The following is a 24,033-nucleotide window of genomic DNA, read 5'->3' as shown; positions in this document are numbered from 1 at the left end:
GAGCTTTCCAACTGCCCCCTTCCCCACCGCCAGACACTGCGACCCGACCCAAAAAATGGGACTGTCCCGCGAAAATCGGGACATTTGGGAGGTATGGGGTTGTGTGAGGGGTATGTCATACAGACAGACGGGCACCGGCTCACTGTGTGCTTGACCCCCCACATTGGCATACTCAGCAGGGTCTCCCTGGTGCAGAGGAGCGTCACTTTCTGGCACACTCCACGCTTCTTAGATGCAGTTTTGTGGGGCACCTGCCGCTGTGCAGGTTCCATACTGCCTCTGTTATCTCCAGGCCCGGCAACCCCACCGCTAGCTGCAGCGCTGCCACCCGCAGTGGAGTGCGCCCAGCTCATTCACACACTTTAGCTGGCGGGTAGCACTGCAGAAATCCGAGCTGCTTGCAGGCTCTGACCCACTCCTCCCTCCAGCCGCAGCGTCTCCTGGGAGCTAACCAGTCACTCCCAGTCTCCCCTTACCACAGTGCCCGGAAGCCGTGAGGTCCACGCCACGTGCATGCTATGACCCCCTCCTCCCTCCAGCCGCAGCATCTCCAGGGGGCTAACCAGTCATTTCCAGTCTCACCTTACCACAGTGCCCGGCAGCTGCGCGAGGTCTGCGGTGTGTGACTGAGGAGGGGGGGAGGGATGCGGACGGGCAGAGAAAGCAGGACTCTAGCCTGAGAGAGTCAGCCATGCCAAGTCTCCAGCAGCAGCAGATCCCAACAGGTTGGAGTGGAACAGCAGCAGCCAGCAGCAGTGACTCCGGTAAGACACATCTGTCTGTCACCACTGTTTTGTCCCTAATACCAATCTCTCCCGTGCCCTGTGTTCTATCATGTCCCTGTCACACCTGGCCTTGCCCTGCCACCCTTATCCTGGCCCTTTCACCCTTATCCTGGCCCTTTCACCCTTATCCTGGCCCTGTCACCCTTATGCTGGCCCTGTTACCCCTATCCTGGCCCTGTCACCCCTGTGCTTGCCCTGTAAACCCTATACTGGCCCCGTCACACCTGTCCTGGTCCTGCCGCCCCTACCCTGGCCCTGTCACCCCTATCCTGTCCCTATCATTTCTGTCCTGGCCCTGTCACCCCTGTCCTGGCCCTGTCACCCCTGTCCTGGCACCGTCACCCCTGTTCTGACCCTGTCACCCCTGTCCTGGCCCCGTCAACCCTGTACTGACCCTGTCACCCCTGTCCTGGCCCTGTTACTGCATACCCTCCAACTACCTTTTATGGCATGTACAGTACCCGCAGCGCCTCCAGACCTCTCCCCAATGCACCACACCTCCGCACCTTCCCCTCCACCACATGCGGCACTCCACCCCTCCCCCACATGCTGTGCCTCCAGACCCCCTACACCACCCGTGGATCCCACTCCTCCACCCCTTCACCACCCACAGCACCTCCAGGCCCCTTCCACCATTCACCCCCCTTATATGTTTCCCCCCACACCTGCCCCCCTCCATCCACAGCATCTGCAGACACCCTCCTCCATCAGCGGTCCCCCCCTCACCCACCCCTCCCCCACCAATGGCACCCCTGCACCTGCCCCTCCACCACCTGCAGCACCTCCGGACCTCCTTTCCCATCCGCCGCAACACCCGTACCTGCCCCTACCTTACCCATGGTGCCTGCGGTGCCCTACCCAACCCCCGGCACTCCCGTCTCTTCCCATCCCACAGCACCTCCGGAACCCTTCACCCATCCACAACATCCCCACACCTTCCCCTCTCCCACCCGTGGCACCCCTGCCCCTCCCCCACCTGCAGTGCCTCCGGACCCCTCCCCCATCTGCATCCCCCACTCCTCTGCCCCTCCCCCACGCGCAGCACCTCCCGAACCTTCCCCATCTGGGCCCCATCCCCACTTCTGCCTCCCCTCCACCCGCAGCATCTACAGACACCATCCGCAGTCCCCCCCGCACCCGCTACATTCTGTACATCGTGCCCTGCAGGTGCTGTTCACGCCGTCGCAAGGGGCTGCGCCTCCTTCACCATCGCACGCCCTTTCATTGTGCAATATTTAACCACTAACAAAGGAATGCAGGTAATACTCCACATAATACAAATATTAAACCCCAGAAAGGCATGCAAGGGTTAAGGGGGCGTAGCCCCTTGCGACGGTGTGAAGAGCGCCCGTAGGTCGCGATGAAGCACCTAGTATATATATATATATGTACACACACATACAGTACACATACATATACACATGTATATATATATATATATATCATATGTGTGTGTGTGTGTGTTTATATGTATGTATGTATGTATGTATGTATGTATATACATGTGTATATATGTATGCACATGGATATATATGTACTATAATTACAATAAAGTAAACTTTTATTGCACTTGCAAGTGCCACCAGGAAGACAGCAGGCTGCAGAGGACGCTAGACAGTCATTAATAACTAGGTGCTTCATCGCGCCCTACGGGCGCTCTTCACACCGTCGCTAGGGGCTACGCCCCCTTTACCCTTGCATGCCTGTCTGGGGGTCAATATTTGTATTATATGGAGTATTACCTGCATTCCTTTGTTAGTGGTTAAATATTGCACAATGAAAGGGCGTGTGATGGTGAAGGAGGCGCAGCCCCTTGTGATGGCGTGAACAGCACGTGCAGGGCACAATGTACAGAATGTAGCGGATGCGGGGGGGACTGCGGATGGGGGAGGGTGCCTGTAGATGCTGCGGGTGGAGGGGGGGCGGAAGCGGGGCGGACCGGATGGGAAAGGGTCGGGAGGTGCTGTGGGTAGGGGAGGGGCAGAGGAGTGGGGGCCGCAGATGGGGGAGGGGTCCGGAGGCACTGCAGGTGGGGGAGGGGCAGGGGTGCCACGGGTGGGAGAGGGGCAGGTGTGGGGATGTTGCGGATGGGTGAAGGGTTCCGGAGGTGCTGTGGGATGGGAAGGGGCGGGGGTGCCTGGGGGTGAGGTAGGGATCCGCAGGTGCCGTGGGTAGGGGAGAATTAGGTACGGGTAGTGCAGATGATGGGGAAGGAGGTCCGGAGGTGCTGCAGGTGGTGGAGGGTCAAATGCGGGGGTGCCATGGGTGGGGGAGGGGTGGGTGAGGGTGGGACCGCGGATGGAGGAGGGTGTCTGCAGATGCTGCGGGTGGAGGGGGGCAGGTGTGGGGGGAGACATATATGGGGGGTGGATGGTGGAGGGGGTCTGGAGGTGCTGTGGGTGGTGAAGGGGCGGAGGAAAGTGAGCCACGGGTGGTGTAGGGGGTCTGGAGGCTCAGCGTGTGGGGGAGGGGTAGGTGCTGAGGTGTGGTGCATTGGGGAGGGGTCTGGAGGCGCTGCGGGTGCTGTACCTGCCAAAAAGGTAGTTGGAGGGTATGCAGTAACAGGGCCAGGACAGGGGTGACAGAGTCAGAACAGGGGTGACGGGGCCAGGACAGGGGTGACGGGGCCAGGACAGAGGCGACGGGGCCAGGACAGAAATGACAGGGACAGGATAGGGGTGACAGGGCCAGGGTAGGGGCGGCAGGACCAGGACAGGGGTGACAGGGCCAGGGTAGGGGCGGCAGGACCAGGACAGGTGTGACAGGGCCAGTATAGGGTTGACAGGGCAAGCACAGGGATGACAGGGCCAGGATAAGGGTGACAGGGCTAGGATAAGGGTGACAGGGTCAGGATAAGAGTGACAGGGCAAGGCCAGGGGTGACGGGTACATGACAGAACACAGGGCACGGGAGAGATTGGTATTAGGGACAGAACAGTGGTGACAGAAAGATGTGTCTTACCGGAGTCACTGCTGCTGACTGCTGCTGTTCCACTCCAACCTGTTTGGATCTGCTGCTGGTGGAGACTTGGCATGGCTGACTCTCTCAGGCTAGAGTCCTGCTTCCTCTACCTGTCCGCATCCCTCCCCCCCTCCTCAGTCACACACCGCAGACCTCGCGCAGCTGCCGGGCACTGTGGTAAGGTGAGACTGGGAGTGACTGGTTAGCCCCCAGGAGATGCTGCGGCTGGAGGGAGGAGGGAAGTCATAGCATGCACGCGGCGTGGACCTGGCGGCAGCTGGGCATTGTGGTAAGGGGAGACTGGGAGTGACTGGTTAGCTCCCAGGAGACGCTGCGGCTGGAGGGAGGAGGGGGTCGGAGCCTGCAAGCAGCTCAGACTTCTGCAGCGCTGCCCGCCGGCTAAATTGTGTGAAAGAGCTGGGTGCACCTCACTGCGGGCAGCAGCGCAGCAGCTAGCGGTGGGGTTGCCGGGGCTGGAGATAACAGAGGCGGTACGGAACCTGCACAGTGGCAGGTGCCCCACAAAACTGCAGCTAAGAAACGTGGAGTGTGCCAGAAAGTGACGCTCCTCAGCGCCAGGGAGACCCTGCTGAGTGTCCTGATGTGGGGGGTCAAGCACACAGTGAGCCGATGCCCCTCTGTCTGTACGGCATACCCCCTCACACACCCCCATACCTTCCAACTGTCCTGATTTTCGCGGGACAGTCCCATTTTTTGTGGTCTGTCCCGCTGTCCCACCCCCGGGTCGCAGTGTCCCGCGGTGGGGAGGGGGGGGGGCAGTTGGAAAGCTCCTGTACTCGCTGTTCTGCTTAGCAGAGCAGCGGTGAATAGTGGAGACAGAGGGAGAGGGGGCATCAGGGGGTACGGATTAAGGGGGGTTTCCAGCAGCAGAGCTGAATTAAGGGGGGGGGGGCAGGGGGTACGTACTGTTGGACCCACAGTTTTAGGGGGGCCCCCGGCTGGAGTAGCTCTGTCCCAGCTCTGAAGTTCCCCCGTCCTGCCAGCAACAGCGGCAGCATTGTGCTACAGTCAGCACACGCTGCTACGTGTTGGCAGGTCTGTGGTGTTGCAGGGAGGCAGCAGTCTCCCTGCTTTCTTCTGCCTGTGCGGGTGTGTAGGGGGGAGCGACCACCTCCTCTGTATTTAGCCCTAGCTGAGTGGCCAAAATTCCATTTAAAAAACAACAACATGAATTTGCATAAGGGGGCGTGGCCTTACGGGCGCAAACAGGCCACGCCCCCAACCCCACAGCAGGCTCAGCAATGAGATAGGGCTCCCCTGTCTCAAGTGCCCTGGGCCCCCTGGACTCATAATCAGCCCCTGGGGGCATGCCAGCAGCTCACAGAGCACTGACGAAAACGGGGACCCTCCCATGAAGCCACACCCCCTTTTCGCCGAGTGTGTGTCCCTCCTTCTGCCTGAAGAAAGCTCCTGAATAAAGCTGGGAGGTATGCACCCATGCCTGTGCCATGCCCATACCATCTGCTGCTGCTCCTAGTCTCCTGTAGATTTGGCCAGATCTGTGACTCATTTGACTAACTCCGCCCAGTGTTGTGACTCGGCCCAGCGTTAGCAAATGAATCACAAAGTCACAGATCTGGGCTATTATATAGGAGATACTCATGCAGCAAAAAAAAAAAAAAACCCTGGGTGCGCCACTGTAATCTGATGATATAAATACTGGGAAGCACAGAAGGAAAGTAGAGGACTGAAGCAATGTATTTTAGTAAAAGCTGCAGTAAGGGGAGAGAGAATGAAGTAAGTATCTGACATCTTCTTCAGTAGAGAATCTTGGGGAACATAAACTACTCTGTTTATAAAAAGTTTCCAAATCCCAAACTGTGTTAAAAACCTATACATTTAAAATGCAAGTTGGCCAATATAAACAGCTCCTAATAACATTTTAATTATAGTTGTAAGGCTTGAAACAGGTCACACCTTACAACGTTCTACAAAGTAAAATAGAGGCGGAATAAGACCTTCTAATAATCCACCCAAGCCACACCCAAAAAATGCATAAACCACACTCAAATGTGGTATCTAGCCACAGTATCTTGAAGCCATCTTGAGTCTGAGAATCGGTTGGGGTTTGAAATGCCGGCGGTCGGCATGCTAGCATTCAGAGTACTGACTGCGTCATCCTGATGGTGAAAATCCCGACAGGGGCACGGTAAGTATTATTACCTTTCCCAAATGCACCCCTAACCCTCCCTTCCCACAGCCTAATCCTAACCCTCCCCGGGGGTGCCTAAACCTAACTCCCTCTCCCCGCAGCCTAATCCTAACCCTCCCCCCCCCCCCCCACAGCCTAACCCTATCCTGTCCGGATCCCCTGAGTATTGAGGGAGTCCTGCCAAAAGAGGGTCCATGAAGCCCTACGGTGGCTGGACTTTTACTTTGAAGAATTAAGTACAGAAATAAAAAATAAAGAGACAAAAAAAAACAAACATGTTTAGACTAGAGCCATGTTGCAGACAGTCTTCAATGTATAGGGTGTTTCAAAAGTCGCAGTACACCCTTTTTGTTTCCAAAACTGTGCCGAAAATGGGAAAACTGACTTAGATTCAAGATGGCCAATTTCAAGATGGCGCCCCTGTTCGGTACATACCCTAAAAGATAGCCCACCTCACCCATACCTTAGTGGAGTATTTAGCTTTCCCATTTCCTGCACAGTTTTTGAAACAAAAGGGAGGACTGCAACTTTTGGATCACCACATAGAATAATGTATCATCTTATAATTGTATTTACTTTTCATATCTGTTTAAACATAAATATTAACAGATAACTGTATAACTATATTGCTAGTACAGGTTCAGTGAGTCTCCCAAATCCAAAATGATTGGGACCAGAAGTGTTTTGGATGCTGGATTTTGCCATATTTTGGAATATTTGCATACCAAAATGAGATATCTTGGGGATGGGACCCAAGTCTAAACACAGAATGCATTTATGTCTCATTAAAAGATGGAGCCACGCTGCACTAGCGTACACCGATGCTCCCATTCAAAGTGAATTGGGCGCGTGGGTGTCTACGACGCATGCCCCGTTTGCTCCCGTCCAGTGGCGGAACTAGTGAGCGGTGGGCCCAGGTGCGACAAAATGCTTTGGGCATCCCCTCATCCCATCCAAGTCCACCCCCTCACCCCTGGAGAGGATCTGGTGAGGGGACCTGCTCAGGGCCAGAGAAATGGATACCTAGGAACAGTGCTGTAACTAGACATTTTAGCGCTGTGTGCAAGAAACGGCAACGGATCCCCACCCCTACATGCAAAACAGGGGCATGGCTTCGCTGGGAAGGGGTGTGGCCACAAAATAATACCAATTCATATAACGGTGCACAGTAGTCTCCATTATTCAAATTAAGCTGCAGAGTAGCACCACTACCCCAGATAGAGCCCGTTTTACACTGTACGGTGAACAGATTCCCCTTTTTACACATTACGGCAGACAGCGTCCACCTTTTACACATTACAGCAGACAGCGTCCCTGTTTTACACATTTATGGCAGACAGCATACCCTTTTTACATATTACGGCAGACAGCGTCCCCTTTTTTACACATTATGGCAGACAGTGTCCCCTTTTTACACATAACGGCAGACAGCATCCCCTTTTTACACATAACGGCAGGCAGCGTCCCCCTTTTTACACATTACAGCAGACAGCGTCCCCTTTTTACACATTACGGCAGACAGCGTCCCCTTTTTTACACATTATGGCAGACAGTGTCCCCTTTTTACACATTACGACAGACAGTGTCCCCACACATTACGGCAGACAGCGTCCCCTTTTTACACATTACGGCAGACAGCGTCCCCTTTTTACACATAACGGCAGACAGCATCCCCTTTTTACACATAACGGCAGGCAGCGTCCCCCTTTTTACACATTACAGCAGACAGCGTCCCCTTTTTACACATTACGGCAGACAGCGTCCCCTTTTTTACAAATTATGGCAGACAGTGTCCCCTTTTTACACATTACAACAGACAGTGTCCCCACACATTACGGCAGACAGCGTCCCCTTTTTACACATTACGGCAGACAGCGTCCCCTTTTTTACACATTACAGCAGACAGCATCCCCCTTTTTACACATTACGGCAGACAGCGTCCCCCTTTTTACACATTAAGGCAGACAGACAGAATATATAGAAAGAAAGAAACAAAGAAAGAAAAAATAGATTATAGTTACTGTCTCCGCTAGCAGTAAGGCTCCTCGGTGCAGGCAGTCACTGTCAGGCAGCCGCAGATCCTGGGCAGGGGATAATGAGGAGGAGGAAGGGGGACTCGAGAGCCGCAGCAGTGCTGTGTAATTGGTGGAGGCACTGCTGCAGCTGTCCCTTTCCTTCACCATAGGCTGTCCGCCGCTGTGAATGCTGGGATGCACTTCCCAGCATTTACAGCGGCGGAGGACAGCCTATGGTGAAGGAGAGGGACAGCTGCAGCAGCGCCTCCAACAATTACACAGCACTGCTGCGGCTCACTGCTACACCTACCTCCTCCTCCTTCTGCCCGTGGCCACTGCGCTCCTCTCCTCGGCGGGCGGCGGTGGCCGGCAGCACACAGTGGCATATAATGAGTCAGTTTGACTCATTACATGCCACTGGCTTTGTGCCCCTTGACAGTAGCGGGCCCCAGTGCAAGTCACAGCTTGCACTGGCGGTAGTTCCACCACTGCTCCCGGCGGTTCGCCTCGCAGGGCGTGCCCAGGCACAGGCGGAGCTGTGATTAGCGTGGCTCCATCTGTACTGTACACATTATACACATAGCCTGAAGTACATTTTATATAATATTTTAATAATTCTGTGCAGTAATGAAAGTTTGTGTACCTTGAACCATCACATGCTGCAGCAAACGTATCACTAGCTCAGTCACATTTAAACATTTTCTGTATTTTGGCATTTTGGATAACTTTACATAACTTTACCTAGTAACCTAGTAACACCCTGTTAGACAATTTTTGGTGGGCCCTCCCAATATGTGTCTGTGGTGGGGCGTTATTTGCTGTGGCCTCACAACAAGGGCATGGTCTCAAAGAGAATGCTGTATCCATATAGCAGGGAGAGGGTGACAGGAGAGAGAGGATAATGGGGAGATAGTGACGTAGAGGAGAGGCAGAGGGTGAGGCAGTGAGTTGCCCTGCCACATTACACCCACACAGTAGTAGTGTCCCTTACACATTATACCCACACAGTAGTAGTTCCCCATACACATCACATCCACACAGTAATAGTGCCCTTACACATTACACCCACACAGTAGTAGTTCCCCATACACATCACATCCACACAGTAATAGTGTCCTTACACATTACACCCACACAGTAGTAATTCCCCTTACACATTATGCCCATATATCATTGCTCCTTACACATTTTGCCCATACAATTTGGCTGATTTCTGCATGTGGGGGAGAGGGGCTATATGCTCGTGGGAAAGGAAGGGGGGTAATCCCCAGGGGAAGATCTGTTACTAATTGGGGTGGGGGAGGGGTAAAATAAAGTTAAATAGTTAAATAATGCTGGAGGGGGAAGGGTATAAAATAATAATAAAAGAATTGATTACAGGGTAGTAAGGGGTGCACATAAAAGGGTCTTTTACAGGTAGGTGGTTTGTCAATTAAGTGGTTCTAAGACAGCTGTTTATATTTTTATGTGTTACCTGCCAACAAGGCAAATACCCCCTCCCCCACCCCATCCCATCCTTGCACCCTAAAATAAGTTCCTCAGCATGCATCGCAACACATGCAGGCCACTGTTGTCACCCCATTATATAACTAAATATAGATGCCGTGTCTGCATATGCCCAAGTTATTCTGCCCTGGATGCCCAAGTATAAGGGCAGAAGAGAAAATAAGTTGTTACCTGGATATATTGCTTCCTGCCCCATTGAGTAGCCATAGGAAATATAGTTCTCAATTCCATAAACATATATTGTAAAAGGCATTGACTCATGATATATTTCATGTTGTCCCTCTGTTTTGCCCAAAGCGACCTCCCAAGCATGGAATCCATTGAAATATTTAGAAGAAACGTTGTAAGAACTGAGCCGGCGGTGGTCCAGGTAGAACCCATCATCTGCAGATGCCTGGGATACAATCAGGAGGAAGTTGTAGTATCTCGCCTGTGTGATAAATCTGTAATACATTGTGGTGACTATTGACGGTGGGATGTTAGTGATAAAGGGGTCATAATTCTTAACTATTCCTGGTATAGAATCTTGGAAGATGTATGTAGCCATAATGGGTTTGGTGGAATTAATAGTTATTCCTTTCTCTAAGTCGATTTGGATATAGGATCCATTCTGTAGGCTGTAGTTGGTGTACCCAAGAGGACTGTTAATATCCACTAGAGTATCTGGACTTGCTGATATAATTCTAATGACATCCTTAGTGTGGTTCAACAATGGAAACACAGCAAAAAAGCTCCCCCAGTTCTCCACAGGATGCAGCTGCACGGCCAAGGTATCACATGCATTGTTGATCCCAGAGAAGCATTTTTGGCCACTAAACACAGCCACTGGGGCTGTGGACGAGACCCTGGTGCCTGTGAGGTCATCTACACTTTGAAACTGAACGACTTGTTGATACTCAAGTTGAAACGAGAAGGAATCTCCACTGGAGTAGGAGACACCTTTAAAGGTGATGGACCCAGAGGTGGTCACATTCACTGAGACATCTTCTTCCAGGCCATTGGCCACGGCAAATTGCTTGCTTGTTCTCGACCCAGTAGTTGATATGTAATACTCTGTTCCCAGGTCTTCAAGATGAAGACAGGCCATAGCGTCGGCAGAACTGCTACTTGTGTAGAAAGCAAAGACAGATACGTCAACGTCAGATGTCACCAGCACAGCCTTGGAAGTCTCTTGGCTTTCGGTGATCATATATGTGTAGTTCAAGGTCACCAGTGCACTGCTTTCCCTCTCAATGAACACCGTCTGGTTGAATTGCGGTTTGGACACCATGACCGTGACTGAGGCTGCTTTATAATATGTTACAAGATACAGCTGGAAGGTTGTATCTGTGGACACGGCGTAGTTTTCCATGAAGGCTGTGATATATGTTCTTTGAGTCTGTCCTGGAGACATAAAGGTGTAAAACAAGTGTTATTAGTGTGCTGAATGTGAATAATAATAACATGCCTCAAAGGATTGCATGGATTCTATCTGCTAGCAAGTCTTGCAATATAATAAGCTGCAATAACGTAATTCGACCAAAAATATAGATATTACTCTGTACTGTATATTGCGGCTAATGTAGGGGTCATTAAAGCCAGAGCTAACTATTAAAAGAGAATGACCCAAAACAGAGAAGTGTATATGTGCTTTGTGGGATCCGGTCTTTAGGTTGACCACACTTAGATCGACAGTGTTTAGGTCGACCACTATTGGTCGACAGTAAGTAGTTCGACATGGTTTCTAGGTCGACAGGGACTCTAGGTCGACATGTTCTAGGTCGACATGACAAAGGTCATAATTAATTTTTCCATTTCTTTTTTCATTTTTGACCTTTTTCAAACTTTGCGATCTACGTGGACTACAATTGGGAATGGTAACCTGCGAAGCGAGCCATGCGAGGGGACACGGTGCACAAACTGGGGTTCCCGGTCACTGTACGGAGAAAGCAAAACCAAAAAAAGTGAAAAAAAACCTCATGTCATTCATGTCGACCTAGAGTCCCTGTCGACCTAGAAACCATGTCGACCTACTTACTGTCGACCAATAGTGGTCGACCTAGACACTGTTGACCTAAGTGTGGACGACCTACCACAACCGTGCTTTGTCACAGCCAGAAACACCTATTATACGTGATTAACTACTACAAATGCTATATGTAATGTCATTATGGACCATCGGTCAATTATCAGCCGCGGGTAATAAGTATGACACTTTTCTTGGCATGGGCTGGATCTAATACAACATTCCTGGCTGTCAGAGATGGAGGGCACATGTACCCCTCTATCACATACCTTGAAGAGACACTTTTTAGCTGCTAGCCATGGTAGGATATTGTCACAGGATATTCTAGGAGGGCTTGCAGATACTGGTAGCCTACCATCATCTGAGAGTCCTCCTAGAATATACTATCTGGTCCAGACACATAACACATTCAAGATTGGTTACCAGCAACAAACATTCCCATAAGAAGCAGCAGGATACGATATCTTCGTAGGGTGGTCTCCATATGATCTTCCATGGTCGTCTTTCTGGTTACAAATTCTTGATGTCCAAGAAGTGGGTGAAACTTTATACAACTTCTTATCACTTTTATACTAAATTTCATTATACTTGCCGATTACCACACCTCTGTACTCTCTGACTAATTAAGTTTATTTACTGCGTCTTACCATTGCCAAATAGCTTAATCAACCTTGACCAACTGTAGATATTGCCCGGAACCATCTGTTTTCCGACTTGTTATGTCTCATGTCCAAAAACAAATAATACATTGCCTCATACTTGTTATTGTGGGGACATTGGCAACAATTATGAGTTCAGGAAGGTCTATTTTATGCAGCCATATATGGTTGTGTATCTAAAACATCACAACAGTGATTGAGGAAAAGGTTGTGTAGTCCCCTCCATTCTTTCAGCAGCCCCCAATACCTGTATTAGTTCCCGACCTCAAGTGGCTCAAGTCCACCCCTTTGGGGTAACACAGGTAGTCTTTGTGGTGATTCCAACTTTGGGTGTACCAGCAACGGGGACAGGGAAGGATGTTATTAGGGGAGGGGCTAAAGGCAGTGGTATCACTGGGGTCGCCATATAGAACCCCTGTATGACCCAAAAGGGTGGGGTTTTGTGTGAATGGAACATGTCTTCATGGCACACCCTCATGTTCATCACTCTCGGGACGTGCCCTGTAGTCCCAGAGATGCTGGGCTGCCCCCAGAGACACTCCCTACACTGCTGGCTACTCCTCACTAACAGGAGCTGGGCGCTGCATGATAATGTCACAGTGCAGCGCACAGTTCTCTGTCACTGAGGAGCTGGCATTTTGGTGTCACCGCACGTGCGTATTTATAATGGGTCCAGGGGGGCCCACACCACGCACCCTGCACCCATTATTTTAATACTTACCTTCCAGAGTCCCGTGGTGAAGCAGCAGCGCTGCAGAAATCACTGAGAAAATGGCGATGCGATTGCAATTAGATTGCGAACGCAATGCTGGGCAGGACTCGGCATGCTGGGCGGCCTTGACCTGTGCTGGGCAGCCCCCAGCATGCGATCTTCAGCAGTAGCAGATTCTGCTTTTTAGCAGAATCCGCTACTGATACTGAATAGGGTGCTTAAGGCAGCTCTTTGCAGAGATCCGTGCTGGAGTGTCAGGCTCACAACCTGTGCTCCTACACTTCTAGGGATCAGTGTCCTGGTTATAAGAATCCTCATTTCTGACTGCTTTTTGTGCAAGTAACCTGGCTGGGTTCCTGGCAATTCTTCTGCCTGCTGGTTTGCCACTGATTCTGTATATGTAACAGCCCCGGGGTTGGCAGGGTATGTCTAATACCCCTTTTACACCAAAATCCCGGGTCTGATCCAGGATTTGGAACACGGTTCCAAGCCGGGTCAGACCGGGGACTCCCCCCATTTACACTGCAGTGCCGATCCGAGATATTCCCGGATCGGCACCGTTTACACTGCACCCGGGTGCAGTGTCTTGTGGGCCGGTGCTTACAGATAATGTCATCTCCAAGCGCCGGGAAACACTGCAGACTGGTGCTCTGGAGCGTCTCGCCAGGGTCAAGCACAGCAATCTGGAAGCTGCTGTGCTGCCCCAAGCCTCTGGCGCTTCAAGGCACCAAACATGGTGCTGCTGTCTGCATAGATAGTATGTGCCATGTACCCAGCCGCAGCATGGCAACGTGCACAGACAGCGTGCGCCGTGACCCCCAGCCTCCCGACCGCCCGCCGGACGCTGTGGTACAGAAGGTTTGCCATGCTGTAAATGGGTGCTGGGTCGGCTGACCCGGCTTACCCATTTATACCGCCTCCTACCCGGGTCTTACCTAGCCAAGGTGAAGCAATGTCCCTTGACCATGTAACTTATGTCACAATAAACTGAATAAAGGGGCTTTGTATGGAACAATCTCAATCTCTTCAGTTGCAGGGCTTGATCAACACTTGCATAATTAGCTCAGTCCTTCTAGCAATAACTATCTATCTGCATTGCACAAACTCAGTCTCTTATCCTTGCATTAAAACTCTGTTCTGGAGCACAAACAAATGTTTCTTGAACTTGTAATAAACTCAGTCCTGGTTTAGTCCTTCTTCTATGGGTCTTAGTTGGTACAATATGGTGCTGCTGGCTGCACCCTTCTTAAACACTGACTAGTTTGTAACACAGGTGGTGAAGGCTGAATAGTACACTGGTCTGTGGCTGGCTGTCAGTTTCAAACAGTACTCACTCAGACCCAGGGAATGGAATTTCAAGCTGGCTGTTCCCGCTGTAATGGCTCCTCACTCTCTCCCTCAAGATGGCTTTCACAAGGACTGGCGGTGTCTGGTCCTCCAGCTGCGGCATCTCAACACCCACTCTCCGGCAGCACTCCCCGGCAGCACTCCACTGCTCTTCTTAACTGCACTGCTCTCACCGCCCAGCGTCCTGCGGCTCTCTCCAGCTTACAGCTGCCACTCTGCTCCGCGTTCCTCCATCTGCCAGCACACACCACGCTCTCCACCTTCTTCTTGCCAGCACTCTCAGGAGGTGCTGCAGCGGCAGTGAGGTGAGAAGCACTGCTGAGGTGCTGCGGAGGTAGTGAGTTGGGAAACTCTGCTGGGACGCTGCAGAGGCAGTGAGGTGAGAAGCACTGCTGAGGGGATGCAGAGGCACAGCTGAGATGCTGCAGGAGCTGTGAGGCAAGAGACATTGCTGAGGTAATAAAGGGGCAGTAAGGTGAGAGGCGTTGCTGAGGAGCTGCAGGGGCAGCATTTTTGAGAGGCACTGCAGCAGTGAGGTGAGAGACACTGCTGAGGATCTGCATACAGATCATGCTGCTTAGTGGAATCTTGCTTTGAGAGCAGAAGCACTTGTCTTGACCCTGTGCTGATGGAATTGCCGCAGATGGAGGTTAGGAGTCCCTTATAATAATCCTCCTAGCTGGTCAAAGGGAATTTAATCCCCATACCTGTGCAGTAATTATACGAGCAGGAGCAAAGGCAATCGATGCTTGTGACCATCCTGCTGGAAGAGGCCCGGCACAGAGCTCACCAGGAATCAGGAGGCACATATATAGAATGATAAAGCAGGAACTTCTGTCCCTTGTTTGACTCTTGGTTCAAGTGAACAATAAGTTGCATAGAAAAACTGCTGCACTGACCACAAGCAGGCCCAGTGACAGGTGGGTCTAAGGGCACAACTATAATGGACTCTGTTGCTCTAGGGGGCCCCTGTGGTGCCCACACATAAACCAAGCTCTCACCACTGCCTGTGATGCTGCATGTTCAGCAGAGCACAGGCAGGTATAGGGATCATCCAGGAGAAGCTTTCCAGAGTCCAGCGCCGGGACCTGCAATAGCGGCTGAAATGGCCGCCGCGCATTCGCGATAGCCAAATTGGTCTCCGGATCATGGCGGGAGCCATGTTTCCGGAGAACTGCACATGCGCAATAGAGTCCGGCACAATGCCGGAGTCTACAGCGCCATACAGAGGAGGGGGCCCACCCGGAGGTGCACACGGGGCCCCTCCTCTGTAGAAACGCCCCTGGCCAGATAGTAACGTGGTGGCCAGCGGTTACTTGTCCTTACCAGCAGAATTCAGTAGGCTTATAACTTGTGACTGAGCCGGCACCTTGTGACAGGTTTATACACTGCTCTGCTGCACAGCCTGCATGTAATATAGCCCGCCACTGACTGAGTAAAAGGGCTTCTAGCCACTTGTAACACAGGACAGACGGCTCTGCAAACTTAGGCATAGACAGAGTTCCACCTTACAGTAATAAGAAAAAGAAGGGGAAACAGCTGATCTAGTTATCACCTGAAGTGAAGCAAAGAACTTACAGTATATAGAGCTAAATTACTTTCTCCAATATAACAGCACAGCAACTTTATTAGATACATCTTATTTCCAAAGACAAATCCTTGGGACTACATTAAACTACATCAGGAGCCATACAACGACAGTCCATCTAACGAGGAACCCATTTCAGTCAGGAAAGGGATTTGAGAGCTCATTAAATAAACAAATAATATATCTCCTATATATTAGCCCAAGTCTGTGACTCTGTGCTGGGCGGAGTTACAGTGGTGGGTGGAGTTATTCAAATGAGTCACAGGGCAAATCTATAGGAGACCAGCAGCAGAAGCAGATGGTATGGGCATGGCACAGGCAGGGGTGCATACCTCCCAGCTTTCTTCAGACAGAAGGAGGGACACACACACACAAAACACCACACGGCGAAAAGGGGGTGTGGTCAATGAAAGGGGCGTGGCTTCACGGGAGGGCACCCGTTTTCGTCAGTGAGGGGGCATGCCCAGCGCTCTGTGAGCTGCTGGCATGCCCCCAGGGGCAGATTATGAGTCTGGGGGGCCCAGGGCACTTAAGACAAGGGGCCCTATCTCATTGCTGTGCCTGCTGTGGGATTGGTGGTGTGGCCTAATCACGCCCATGAAGCCACACCCCTTATGCAAATTCCAGTATTTTTTTTTAATGGAATTTTGGCCCCTCAGCTAGAGGTAAATCCAGAGGGGGTGGTCGCTCCCCACTACACACCCGCACAGGCAGAAGAAAGCAGGGAGACTGCTGCCTCCCTGCAACACCACAGACCTGCCAATACGCAGCAGCGTGTGCTGACTGTAGCACAATGCTGCCGCTGTTGCTGGCAGGACGGGGAAGCTTCTGAGCTGGGACAGAGCTACTCCAGCCAGGGGGCCCCATAAAACTGTGGGGCCCATGGTACGTACCCCCTGCCCTACCTTAATCCGGCTCTGCTGCTGGAACCTCCCCTTAATCCGTACCCCCTGATGCCCCCTCTCCCTCTGTCTCCACTAAATTCACAGCTGCTCTAAGCAAAACAGAGAGTACAGGAGCTTCCCAACGGCCCCCCTCCAACACCACCACCACCGCGGGACACTGTGGCCCACGGGTGGGACAGCGGAACAGACCCTAAAAAATGGGACTGTCCCGCGAAAATCGGGACGGTTGGGAGGTGTGGGGGTGTGTGAGGGGGTATGCCGTACAGACAGACGGGCACCGGCTCACTGTGTGCTTGACCCCCCACATCGGCATACTCAGCAGGGTCTCTCTGGCGCAGAGGAGAGTCACTTTCTGGCACACTCCACGCTTCTTAGCTGCAGTTTTGTGGGGCACCTGCCGCTGTGCAGGTTCCATACTGCCTCTGTTATCTCCAGCCCCGGCAACCCCACCGCTAGCTGCAGTGCTGCCGCCTGCAGTGAGGTGCGCCCAGCTCCTTCACACACTTTAGCTGGCGGGCAGCGCTGCAGAAGTCCACGCTGCTTGCAGGCTCCGACCCCCTCCTCCCTCCAGCCACAGCGTCTCCTGGGGGCTAACCAGTCACTCCCAGTCTCCCCTTACCACAGTGCCCGGCAGCTGCTCGAGGTCTGCGGTGTGTGACTGAGGAGGGGGGGAGGGATGCGGACGGGCAGAGGAAGCAGGACTCCAGCCTGAGAGAGTCAGCCATACCAAGTCTCCACCAGCAGCAGATCCCAACAGGTTGGAGTGGAACAGCAGCAGCCAGCAGCAGTGACTCCGGTAAGACACATCTGTCTGTCACCACTGTTCTGTCCCTAATACCAATCTCTCCCGTGCCCTGTGTTCTGTCATGTCCCTGTCACCGTTATCCTGGCCCTGTCACCCTTATCCTGGCCCTGTCACCCCTATCCAGGCCCTGTCACCCCTGTGCTTGCCCTGTCAACCCTGTCCTGGTCCTGCCGCCCCTACCATGGCCATGTCACCCCTATCCTGTTCCTGTAATTTCTGTCCTGGCCCCGTCGCCCGTGTTCTGGCCCCGTCACCCCTGTCCTGGCCCTGTCAGCCCTGTTCTGACCCTGTCACCCATATTCTGACCCTGTCATCCCTATCCTGGCCCCGTCACCCCTGTCCTGACCCTGTCACCCCTGTCCTGGCCCTGTTACTGCATACCCTCCAACTACCTTTTTGGCAGGTACAGTACCCGTAGCGCCTTCAGACCCCTCCCCAATGCACCACACCTCCGCACCTTCCCCTCTACCACATGCGGCACCCCACCCCTCCCCCACACGCTGTGCCTCCAGACCCCCTACACCATCCGCGGCTTCCACTCCTCCGCCCCTCCACCACCCACAGCACCTCCAGACCCCCTCCACACCCAATATATGTCTCCCCCACACCTGCCCCCCCACCTCCACCCGCAGCATCTGCAGACACCCTCCTCCATCCGCGGTGCCCCCCTCATCCACCCCTACCCCACCTGCCCCTCCACCACCTGCAGCACCTCCGGACCCCCTTCCCCATCCGCCTCACCACCTGTACCTGCCCCTCCCCTACTCACGGCCCCTCCGGACTCCCTACCCCACCCCCGCCGCTTCCCATCCCACAGCACCTCCGGAACCCTTCACCCATCCGCAACATCCCCGCACCTGCCCCTCTCCCACCCTTGGCACCCCTGCCCTGCCCCCACCGGCAGTGCTTCCGGACCCCATTCCCCATCTGCAGCCCCCACTACTCTGCCCCTCCCCCACCCGCAGCATCTCCCGACCCTTCCCCATCCGGGCCCCCCCGCTTCCACCCCCCCTCTACCCGCAGCATCTACACAGACACCCTCCCCCATCCACAGCCCCCCCCGCAACTGCTACATTCTGTACATTGTGCCCTGCAGGTGCTGGTCACGCCGTCGCAAGGGGCTGCGCCTCTTTCACCATCGCACGCCCTTTCATTGTGCAATATTTAACCACTAACAAAGGAATGCAGGTAATACTCCATATAATTCAAATATTGAACCCCAGAAAGGCATGCATGGGTTAAGGGGGCGTAGCCCCTTGCGACGGTGTGAAGAGCGCCCGTAGGGCGCGATGAAGCACCTAGTATGCATATATATGATCTACTAACTTTATATCTGAGAACTAAGGGGGTAATTCCAAGTTGATCGCAGCAGGAACTTTGTTAGCAGTTGGGCAAAACCATGTGCACTGCAGGGGAGGCAGATATAACATGTGCAGAGAGAGTTAGATTTGGGTGTGGTGAGTTAAATCTGCAATCTAAATTGCAGTGTAAAAATAAAGCAGCCAGTATTTACCCTGCACAGAAACAAAATAACCCACCCAAATCTAACTCTCTCTGCAAATGTTATATCTGCCTCCCCTGCAGTGCACATGGTTTTGCCCAACTGCTAAAAAATTTCCTGCTACGATCAACTTGGAATTACCCCCTAGCGATGATGTCATCGTGCACCGCACGGTATTGTGGGTCCGACACATAGACGCTAGGGGTCATAATTGACCTCTAGTGTCTATGTGGTGAGATGGGAGAGACATCATGACGTCTCTCCCATAGATCAGAGAAGCAGCGCCGGTGGCCGGAGACGGAAGTCAGCAGCGGTCGGGAAACAGGAGCGGGGATGGTGAGTATTAATTAATTACATTTTTCTAATTTTATTTTTTGTAAGCAGCACAAACTAGGGGGCACAAACGGGGGCACAGTACTGCGGGCACAAACGGGGGCACAATACTGGGGGCACAACTCTACATGGGGCATACCTGACCACGCCCCTTTATGAAGCCACACCCCTATTTTCACCCGGGGCGCCACAAGGGCTAGAACCGGTCCTGGTAACTGACCAAGTAAAAATTAGCTTGACATGTGGTAAGGAATGTAACCACTTACAGTATGTCTCCAGGACCGAAATAAATTTAGGATGATTTCTCCTACAAGGGACGTGATATGTATTAACTGAAGATGTGTCGTGTTAAAGTTGTAAACGTGTAAGGGAAAAACGGTACCTGTTGTAAACTAGACATAGCAGTAACTGTATGCAATAGTTGTACGTAGATATATACTTTAAACTGGTTTAACCACATTGGATAGCACTGAGTTACTGAGGTGACCCCTGGATATAGAAATGTAGGTCGCTGTTGTGTAATATAATTCTATTGCCTTGTTTCCTCAGTGCTACACAAATTTAAAGGATTGTACCCACCTTGTGTTGAAAGCTTTCATATATGTACAGAGGCGTCACTCACCTCTGCAACACCCGGTGCGGCAACAAGGAAAAGGGGACGGGGCTTCATAAGAATGGGTGGGGCTTAAATAGAGGGGCGGGGCTTTGCGGACGGTACCTGTTTTAGACCATTGAAGGCACGAAAAGGGGGCAGGGCTTTGTGGGAGGGGTGGGGCTTCACGTCCCGACACCTTTTTTTTTTTCGTCGGTGGGTTTTCCCAAGTAGGCCCCATGATATATAAATACTTGGGTGAGGCACTTTGTTTTAAAGGTAGCTCATTTGTTAAATTTGTAACTCATTAGCCTGGTTATATTAAGAGTGGGTTACACTATGTTGGCTAGGGCTGGAGGGATGTGGTGGGGCAAAGGCTGGAGAGACAGAAGGCAGCTGGAGCGACACTGTGGGGGCTAGGGCTGGAGGGATGTGGTGGGGCAAAGGCTGGAGAGACAGAAGGCAGCTGGAGCGACACTGTGGGCGCTAGGGCTGGAGGGATACTGTGGGAGTTAATGCTATAGGAACACTGTGGGGCTGTATGCAGGGGGGTTGGCTGCAGGGACGCTGTGGGGGGGGGGCTAGGGCTGCAGGGACGCTGTGGGGGGGGGGGGGGGCTAGGGCTGGAGAGACAGAAGGTAGCTGGAGCGACACTGTGGAGGCTAGGGCTGGAGGGTTATTGGGAGTTAGGACTATAGGGAGACTGTGGGGCAGGCTGAAATTACACTGTGGGTTAGCTCCATGACCAGATGATTCTATCCGTGAGATCTGCGTTAAAGACGTGTGCAAGAGGCGAATGGCAGAGACTGGCTTGCAAGGGGGCAGGGTGCCACCTTATAGACACTGTCACTGTAAAGCTCTACCCCCATGTACGCCGACACTGTGCTGTCCCACATGTGCCCCCACTGTGTTTACTCTGGTACTATGCAGCCCCACAGACAACGTGCTCCCCCCCATGCCCCCACCCTGTGTACATTGGTACTATGCATCCCCACAGACACCGTGCTCCCCCCCCATGCCCCCACCCTGTGTACACTGGTACTATGCATCCCCACAGACACCGTGCAACCCCCCCATGCCCCCACCCTGTGTACACTGGTACTATGCACTCCACAGACACCGTGCAACCCCCCATGCCCCCACCCTGTGTACACTGGTACTATGCAGCCCACCTGTGGTCCCCCCTGTGCCCCCACCCTGTATACATTGGTACTATGCAGCCCCTCCTGTGCCCATTGACACCATGCATCCCCCCTGTGCCCCCACCCTGTGTACACTGGTACTATGCAGCCCCACCTGGGAAATTAGTTACAGTACTGTGTCTTCTGTATGCTCCTGGAACAGTGATGCTAATGCTTTATTGTGATTTATGAGTTGCTTATTCATACGCCTCAGTGCTGTGGATGTGATTGTTTTGTTCTGCACTTTCTTACTCTTTTTTGTCTTGATACATTTTATGTAATTTGGACAATTTGGACATTGAAGGAGCTGAGGGAGGTGATGTGAGGCGGTTATTGTACAGTATATTGGACCTCATTCTGGTCCAATTGATGTTGCTACTTATTATCGGTACTTTGCTCGTGCGCAGGACCCGTTGAGTACGTGCACAAATGTGTCCTGCGATGTAGGAAGAAGGATGGCAGATTGTCAGTGATGGATAGTCTGCTGCCATTTTGGGGCGGGGAGAGGTGGCAATGCCCTCAGTTTCCCAAAATGGAGGCATGTCACCGCTGTTTATGGGGAGGGAAGAGACCAGGGATCTCCATCGTTGGACAGAAATTTCCAGGCCTCTGCAATGGGTGGCTTGAACATCCCCATGAGTGCCGCATGCTGGGGAGTCAGTGATCCGATGCCTGTGTCCTAGAACACAGGTCAGATCACTACTGCAGGGGGAGGCGTCTCCATGTAATAGACGTCTCCTGCTGCACCACCATACAGCGCTATCACTGCTGCCTGTAATAGACGTCTTCTGCTGCACCACCATACAGCGCTATCACTGCTGCCTGTAATAGACGTCTTCTGCTGTATCACCATACAGCGCTATCACTGCTGCCTGTAATAGACGTCTTCTGCTACATCACCATACAGCACTATCACTGCTGCCTGTAATAGACGTCTCCTGCTGCACCACCATACAGTGCTATCACTGCTGCCTGTAATAGACGTCTCCTGCTGCACCACCATACAGCGCTATCACTGCTGCCTGTAATAGACGTCTCCTGCTGCACCACCATACAGCGCTGTCACTGCTGCCTGTAATAGACGCCTCCTGCTGCACCACCATACAGCGCTATCACTGCTGCCTGTAATAGACGTCTCCTGCTGCATCACCATACAGCGCTATCACTGCTGCCTGTAATAGACGTCTTCTGCTGCATCACCATACAGCGCTATCACTGCTGCCTGTAATAGACGTCTCCTGCTGCACCACCATACAGCGCTGTCACTGCTGCCTGTAATAGACGTCTCCTGCTGCACCACCATACAGCGCTATCACTGCTGCCTGTAATAGACGCCTCCTGCTGCATCACCATACAGCGCTATCACTGCTGCCTGTAATAGACGTCTCCTGCTGCACCACCATACAGCGCTGTCACTGCTGCCTGTAATAGACGTCTCCTGCTGCACCACCATACAGCGCTGTCACTGCTGCCTGTAATAGACGTCTCCTGCTGCACCACCATACAGCGCTGTCACTGCTGCCTGTAATAGACGCCTCCTGCTGCACCACCATACAGCGCTATCACTGCTGCGTGTAATAGACGTCTCCTGCTGCACCACCATACAGCGCTATCACTGCTGCCTGTAATAGACGCCTCCTGCTGCACCACCATACAGCGCTGTCACTGCTGCCTGTAATAGACGCCTCCTGCTGCACCACCATACAGCGCTGTCACTGCTGCCTGTAATAGGCGTCTTCTGCTGCACCACCATACAGCGCTATCACTGCTGCCTGTAATAGATGTCTGCTGCTGCACCACCATACAGCGCTGTCACTGCTGCCTGTAATAGACGTCTTCTGCTGCATCACCATACAGCGCTATCACTGCTGCCTGTAATAGACGTCTTCTGCTGCACCACCATACAGCGCTGTCACTGCTGCCTGTAATAGACGTCTTCTGCTGCACCACCATACAGCGCTATCACTGCTGCCTGTAATAGACGTCTTCTGCTGCACCACCATACAGTGCTATCACTGCTGCCTGTAATAGACGTCTTCTGCTGCATCACCATACAGCGCTGTCACTGCTGCCTGTAATAGACGTCTTCTGCTGCATCACCATACAGCGCTGTCACTGCTGCCTGTAATAGACGTCTTCTGCTGCACCTCCATACAGCGCTGTCACTGCTGCCTGTAATAGACGTCTCCTGCTCAGGCCCGTCTTAACAGCAGTGTAGGCCCCTGGGCACAGCAATGCAGTGGGCCCCCTACCCATCCTCCAGAGGTAGGGGTGGGGGTGCTATCAGCGGCAGCTTTGATGTCCTGCAAGCGGTAGTGGGTGTTCTATTTTCCACTCAGCATGTAGGACCTGGAGCCTTTACTGCACAGATGGGGCTAAACTGTAGAAGGGGCATTAGGTTGAGTGAAGAAGCCCTGGTACATGACTTCCAGGGTGGTAGGGGGTGTTTAATACGTAGGGGAGGGGAGGATAGTGGAGTGGGCTTAATATTCGTCATTTTCCGGTGGGGGGGGGTCAGCTTACTTGACTGCAGATATCTCAAGTTTCTGAAAATATATTTCTTAGCTTTGAATGGGATACAATACTAGAGAGTCCCACCTATCAGGAGGTACTGGGGACTTGGGGATCAGAGTTCAGGAGCCGGAGCAATTCACCAACAAATATATAAAACTGCATACCAACCATTTGGAGCTGGAGCAGTGATGAGCTGCTGGAAGGCTGATATCTCTGGCTCTGGGCATAGTAGAGACAAGCTGCCAGTGACAACCAAAAGGGGAGAGTCGCAGCTTTTGGCGTATACCATCAGAAAAACTCTAAGTCAAACAAAACCCGAGATATCTGGCTGGGAAGAGCAATTAACAGGCTAGGATGGGGACCACTGCTTTCAAGTCGGATATCTCTGGTTCCCCAGGGCCGATTTTCAAAAATCTGGTACCCCTAGAAAGAGGGGACCCTCAGCTATCAG

The sequence above is a fragment of the Pseudophryne corroboree genome, chromosome 9 (assembly GCF_028390025.1).
Source record: "Pseudophryne corroboree isolate aPseCor3 chromosome 9, aPseCor3.hap2, whole genome shotgun sequence".
NCBI lineage: Eukaryota > Metazoa > Chordata > Amphibia > Anura > Myobatrachidae > Pseudophryne > Pseudophryne corroboree.
The sequence above is the reverse complement of the archived record's forward strand: the minus strand, read 5'-3'. Positions refer to the sequence as shown.